We start from the raw sequence: 7,961 nt of genomic DNA on the forward strand, positions 1-7,961 counted from the left end.
ATGACATATGATCTATTGTCGTAAGAAACTCAATCCGTGTTAAGTGATCATTCCAATTTCTTTCAAGTCTATTGCACAGACTCTCATCATAGCTTCTAACATTATAGCTTTTGCTTCTTAATACCCATTCTTTTCCAGTTCGTAATCGCTATCACCTTCCATTCCTAATCTTATACTGGTTTTACTTTTGCTCGTTAGCGTTCTATAACCTTTTAATAACCACGTCAACCTTAGTATCACGAATGTGTTTCCATTCCGAATACTACCACAACTTTATTACTCCTTTTTCAGCTGTTTCTATTTCCCAAAGTTTGATCAATCATATAGAAGTAAAGAATTTGTTGAGAGATCACTATGATCATGAACACTTGTTCTATTGCATAGTTAGTACAGAAGGTGGCCAGCCTTTAGTACTTGACAAGCAATTAAACAACATGTGGTATCCTACTAGGCTTCTATCACAAAGATAGATAGTCATTCGGCAATACCTCCCCTTCTGGAAGGGTTGTTCTTCTCAGCTTACATGAAATGAAAAGAAGAGAAAAGAACGAACTGAACAGAATTGTATATATGAAAAAAAAGTATTGCCATAAAATATATGGCTTGGAATCTACCTCTGAACTATAGAGGTTTGTCATAGGAGAACAAAACATATATGTATTTATATCAACATCAAGTATTATAGCATCGTATATCACATGCCTAAATATTTTTGCTATTCCGTCCATCATTCTATGGACCCAGGCTCTTCCTTGAGCTTATACACAATCACCTTTGAAACTCCCTCGATTTCGAAAATTGAACCTGGGATCTCATTCTAGACATCATCGTTACTAGAGTTCTATGCTTGCACCGCAACCTTCCTCATATAATAATACGACTCTCTATTGATAAGAAAGAATAAATATACAATAGGTAGATACTTGACTTAATTAGTCTATCAATGATAATTTATACACTACCACGACCCGATTAGTGGTACTCAATCTCAACACCCATTCCAATACAACTCTCACGGTTGTAATCAGCTCAATACTCGCAGAATCATTGCTGCCTTACCATGGTCCACCACTGACCTACTGTAGTCATTCGTTTTCCATGAAGTCTTAATAGCTAACCATACGGAGTCCATACATGTCGTATCAAATCCTTCTAAGGAGGTAACATAATCACCATTCATGATTCATGGAGTACACTCCAAACTCTGACGTACTTTCATGACATGAAGTAGATAAAATTGCAGAAGAGTTTCAATCAAAGTAACGATAGCAGGTTAATGCCATTCTTAATCATATGCCTTCGATAGAAGACTTAACTCAAAGGTTCGTTTAGTCCTTTTGAAACATGGTCCAGGCTCATTCTCAAGATAGTACCTTCTAAGATAGATAGCCCGTTCATGGCGATTACACGAATTACACCTTTACCAACTACTATTACGGTTGGGTATTGCACAGTCATCAGAAGGAATGTCAATCTTCCAAACCATAATACAAACTTCACAGCTTTAACCATCATCACTGTATTTTTTTGGCACAAGCGCCTATAATTATCCTCTTACCTTTAAAGTGTCGGCCACCTCTTTGGCCTTTCCTGATAGTAAAATTTCCTTACAGTCAACGTCATTTTAACCACCTCCAAATAAATTTTTCTACCTTATTTCAATCACAGCTTATGTGAAAATGCTTTTCTTTAATATCTGATGAGTAAATAAATAAAAAAAATATCACCATTTTTCCATAAGTTATTGCCTCAGTCTTTAGAGGCTAATCACTGTCAAGACTGACTCTCAATCATACTTAGAACATCTTTTATCTTAAGTCCTAATTGCCCTGAACAATTTCGACCATTACTGGTTCGATCCATACTTTCTCATGGTTTAACACGTCCCCACTTGGCAACATTATAATTACGTCATATTTCCTTTATCAACATTTCTATTCTTGAGAATTTTGAATATTACCTTTCTCCTTGTAAAAACCTCTAAGGTTATCCTTCAATCGTTCCTCCTGTATTCTCTAGATACAGGGCATATCAAGATACCATTTATTAATACCAGAATCATTGTCTATATACTTCTGAAAAATTTCTCCACTGATTCTTAAAGGTTGTTATTACGTTAATTATTTCCAATTCATACTGTCAAAACTCACACTATCCCTATTAAGGGTGAAATTCCAACTTTTATGCATTCCCCTAGGATTCATTTTAAGTTACCGATGTTCTATCCTTAATTCCACCTTTAAAAGGTACCTGCATCCTTCCATGGATAAATCAAGTCATATATCCTTGATAGATTATCTTATTCATCATTCCCACCTCGATAGTCTATACCTAACTTCATAATAGCATCCTTATTCAAATTGAGGTCAATCCATATGGCCTCCAAAAGATAACAATGGTCATCCGCTTTTCTTTCCTGATTTGGTAATGATAACATGGATGTTCTGGAAGATATTGGTCATGTTCAACGTGAACTTCTTCTTAATAATTCCTTATTTACTTTTGTTGTTTATCTCAACAGTCACCTCAATGTTGGGATATCTCTCATACCTGGCGTCTCCCTTTCTGAGTATCGAGCCACCGGTCTTACATTTCACATTATTGAAGGTCACTTCCTTCATCCAATTTTCCTACTTTCTTACTTTCTTGTCTCTTTAGTCTATCCGCGTCTTATTATTTATCCTTCGAACTATCTAAAGGTTTCCTTGAATCCTCCCAACTTAAAGGGGATAAAATGTACATAACTCGTATGCCTTCAACCATCAACTTTAACTCATGGTGAATCACCCTCATCCTGAAGATTACATACTTTTCTATGTCTATTGCTACGAGTCTTTAGGGTTTCCTCATACCCAACTCCCTTATCATACCTCAAACTCTATTGCCTTTATATTCCTTTCCACTTCAGTTTCTTTTTATTTTCCTTTCTCTTATCATTATTTCATGAACTAACACAACATAAATATTGATTCCAAACATCCCGTCATTCTGGATTCGTGTCCTCAGAACGAATCTTGATAACTTTTACAACTTAGATTCATAATTCATCATACTCATCCACTTTTGTTCTAGCTCCAAAGCTTTTACACTATCTCCTTATCTTTGGGAATTACTTTCCCGAAAATAATTGACTGAACTTAAATCAGTTTATTCTAACCTCTGGCTCCGTGCCTTTCTTGGTCTTTCACCAGCGGGTGGTCTCTCTCTTAGGAGGGTAAGTGACAAAAACAGTCTTTTGTGGTTCGTCAATCATTTAGAATCTCAAATGATTCCTATATTTCCTTTAGCCAGGCTCTTGCCTCGACTGGGTCAGCTTGTTCCTTAGAACTCTAAGAGCTTAGCGACTTAAAGGACATGAAAGAATTTTTTACCGCATTATTTCCTCAAGGTGGTGGTTGGGGATAATAGTCTAAGTTCTTTTTAGACAGGTCCATGAATTGCCGTATAGGAGTACTGTCTCGGGTCTCCTTTCCTTACTCGACTTTCTGTTTCCTTAGTATGAAATGTTTCATCCTACTCCCCATAATTGGGGTCATCTTTTAATTTAAAATCCTCATTTTCCACTCCATTATGTCATGGGTTCCTTCTATCTTGATGGCGACCTCCCTGACTATCACGTTCAGGGTTTGCTCTAAATCTTATTCCTCAAACTATGGCTCTCATCTAACTTCTCATCCTTACGCTCTTGAACTTTCGGAACCCAAATTCTACAGGAATACCTCATTATTCCCTTATCATCTTTCTCGGTATTAATCTCATATTTATTTGTTGGCTCTCTGCCTTCATTCATCACCTTTCTCTGGCACCGTATGCTCTTTTCCAATAATTCGGTCTCTATTGCAATCTCAAACAGCTTTTCGGTACCGGCTCCGGTTACCTTCACTACTATTTCCAAAATCTCTTATAAACTCTCCCAAAGACATTATCATCTTGAGTCTCTCCTTTTTACTAAGGGCATCAGCCACCACATTGGCTTTCCCCGAATGATAAAGAATCTCCCAATCATTATTCTTGATTAGCTCTAACTGCCTCCTCTGGCATATGTTGAGCTCTTTCTACGTGAAAATGTACTAGAGCACTTATGGCTTAGGTAATTCTCGCACTTCTCTCCATACAAGTAGTGCCTCCAATCTTTAGGGTAAAACTATTTCCACGAGCCTAAGCTCATGGGCGGGGATATCGAATTTCATATTACCTTAATTGTCTTGACATGTACGCGATTACCTTACCGTGCTGCATAAGCACGCACCCTAAGCCCTTGTGCGAAGCGTCACTACACTTCACAAAATCTCCTTTTCCATCCGGCAACGCCAGCATAGGGGCCATCACCAACCTCTGCTTCAGTTCTTGAAAGTTATTCTCGCATTTCTCTGTCCATTCGAACTTCTCAGTCTTACGAGTAAGCCGCGTTAAAGGGGCTACTATCTTTACGAACTTGAACGAACCTCCGGTAGTGACCGGCCAATCCTACCTCTGGTAGTCGACCTAACCATGGTCATCAATTCATCAGTGGTCCTTTATCCAATCTTGTCAGGATCCTCCATGGGATCCTCCTCAACAACTATCCCTTCTAGGACAACATCCTCAACCGCTACATCCTCAATATCAACATCATCCGGTCCTGCATTATGACACTCTATCGGATCCACAATCCGATCCCCAATTAGTAATAAAACATCATCGCGCTGTTGCTCCTCAACCTCAGGGTTCGGAGTCCCGCTACCATATACGATAACGAACTACGCTCCTATCACGATATTTATAAGGGTTCCCATAAGGGTTTTAACTGTCAGTACTACGTTAGGTAGCCCGACTATGAACTTGGCAAGAGTTCTTATTATCTTAGTGAACTTATTATCTTAACGTCACATCATCTCTGAGGTTTATAACGCTTAGCTCTGATACCACTTCTGTAACACCCCCAAATCCGGGGTCGGGGATCCGGGTTGTCACGAGTTCCATTTCCCTTAATAACACCCAATCTTAATACACAATCAACTACTCTGTACTGTGACCCCACAATAAACACACACACCACAAGTTATAGTCTCAGAGATGAATATCCAAAAATAATCACAAGTCGTTTTATTCCACAATTATATGTCAATACACCTTAAAAAGGTTTCTGAATAGATTTACATTTCTTTGCCATTATTACAATTGATAAGGATACATAAGTCTGGTACATTATTAGTTGAAAACTTAGCCTATTGGTAATTTCTACCTCAGCTACAGCTGCCTCAACGCTTCCAGAAAGCTGCGGAACGTTTCCTATCCGCTTGCGAATTGGGAGCTTGGTCCTGTTCATCTTATCTATCTGATGTTGTGTGATGAAAGAAGAAAGCAAGGGTGAGCAGCAAGCCCACCAAAATGATATGTATAATAATTAACAATATATGAGCCTTCTCATAGTACTCATGAAAGTCTCGGTCAAAAGAAATGAACCAAGTTTGATATTTTAATGCGATGAAGTCGCAAAATAGTCAGTATATATATATATATATACATATATACTTTTCAAAAACTTGGAAGTCCTCTTCCATGCATAATATACACAAAGTTCCAGTTTATAACTGTATAAAAAGTATCGTTGCAAGGTGATCTAATATATCTAACCTTGTCTCAACGTTTTTCTGAAAATCTTTGTCATTCATAAGACAATTATTAACTAGATATAAGTTTAAAAGATGAAATTACAAGATACTCCAATATACTTATATCTTTTCCAAATACTACTTGAACTACCACCGTTCAAGTTATAATTAATTTCAAAAGTTCATCCCACTGATGAGACCACAAGATAAGACTTGAATAGATTCAATCTTTGAAATATTATTAAAGGAAATGAAGTTAGGATATACTTCATTAAGTTCTGATATATATATATATATATATCCACATATACATCTTCTTTATACATTTCCTGAAAACCTCTGTCATGTAAAGTATGAACAGAGTTGCAATATCCAATAAATTTGGAAAGGAAAAGAATTTTGGCATAAACCAGGTATCTCGCTGATCAGGCAAAGATACCAATAAGTAACCTTTTCTACTAGTAGATGGACGAATTCCCCACTGGTCATCACCCTGGTCTCAATAGGACCTTATGCTGGACTGCCACTCAGCCACTTATGCATTTGATGGACTCCCACTGAGCCACTTACACTATCATGGATGCCCACTGAGCCCATGTTGCTTATGCCGACTCAATAGATGGACTTACTTCCCGAACGTTGGGTAAATAATCAATTCATTTACCAAAACGGCAACCGTGTTGCGAATATAAAATACACCACAGAGCCGGATCCCTCAGATTTTGAGCGAGTATTTAAATCCCCTTAAAAAGGAAGATCTTAAATATAAAAATGAGTTTTGGGATCCGTTCTAACTTTTAAAAATCATTTTGAAGACTCGAAAACACCTTATAGAGTGTTTGGAGTAAAGCTGATTTAATGAAGTAAATCAGTCCCCAGAATATTTAGAAAATGACTGAATATCATTATTTAAATAATATTCCCATAAAGAATAATCTTTATAAAAATAATTGAAGTAGAAGTATTAAAACTTATACTTGAAACGAGTATTAAATAACCAAAGATATACTTATATGAAAGTACTATCTTTATTTGAATAATCGAAAATAAGTTTGATTATTGACACCTTATTCTTTAATAAAATAAAGAATATATCTCAGCAAATAATCGGAGTCATAGATCCTCAAATGAATATTCAAATAATATTCATTAAATAATATAAACTGAGTCATAAGCCCTCGAATGAATATTCAAATAATATTCAATAAATAATATAAAAGAGTCATAAACCCTCGAATGAATATTCAAATAATATTCAAATAATATAAAAGAGTCATAAGCCCTCGAATGAATATTCAAATAATATTCAGATAATAAAATAAAAGGAGTCATAAGTCCTCGAATGAATATTCAAAATAATATTCATTAATTATAAAGGAGTCATACGCCTTCGAATAATATTCGAAATAATATTCAATAATAAAATAAAGTTAAAGTTATCGAATAAACCTTATTCGATTAATAGTTTTGAAAACTATGACCATATATATATATATAAGTATATATATATATATCCATATATACAAAAATCTACTCGGGATCCTCGACTCCCGGTTTTAGAAAATATTTTCACCTTTGGGTCCCTGTACTAAGGGTATATGCAAATTACCGCTATCCTCTAGCATAGGTATTACCAACTGAATCAACAGATATATATATGGAAAGAATGCGAAACAGGCATGCATATATATATACCATAGCAGTATGCTTCAATATATTGAAACATTTGCTAATTAACCAACATGCATCTATCGCAAGATAATGCAAATACATATACTCATCACCACAAAAGTTATAACGGGTAGAAAACTTGCCTGAGCGACTTGGGGTGATAAAAGGCTCGGGACGAGTCTGGTAACCTATAAACAACAAGCAAGTTGGAATTAAACCAAAGTCACTTGTAAATCTATACTTTAACTAACTTAGACTCTAACGCTTGTTTTGCGCTTACTGATTCGCTTAAGTCACTCGAGTATCCTCAGCTCCATCATTTTTAATAATTTAACCTTTACGAGTTTTAAGACGATTCCTTCGCGAGTGTCTTACCAACTGCCTAACACACTTACCATAAATGTTTCATACATTAATTAACCCTTTTTGGTCTTTAACCTATGTTTCAAAGTAAGGCGAGGGGAAAAGTTTTGTTCGCGAAACGCCGTTACTTGAAACGGTCGTTTCTCCTAAACCGTGCATCGGAATCGAACGAACTACATATCAAAACGAAGCACGTAACATGAGCTATCTAAACATGGCAGTGTCATAATCTAGCAGGGGGTTCTCGGGTCCTAATGTTATGCACAAAAACAGTCCAAAGAAAATCGGACGTTACGACGGCTATGTTTACGCGATTTTCCAATTTTAAACCAT

The sequence above is a fragment of the Apium graveolens genome, chromosome 2, assembly GCF_009905375.1.
Source record: "Apium graveolens cultivar Ventura chromosome 2, ASM990537v1, whole genome shotgun sequence".
NCBI lineage: Eukaryota > Viridiplantae > Streptophyta > Magnoliopsida > Apiales > Apiaceae > Apium > Apium graveolens.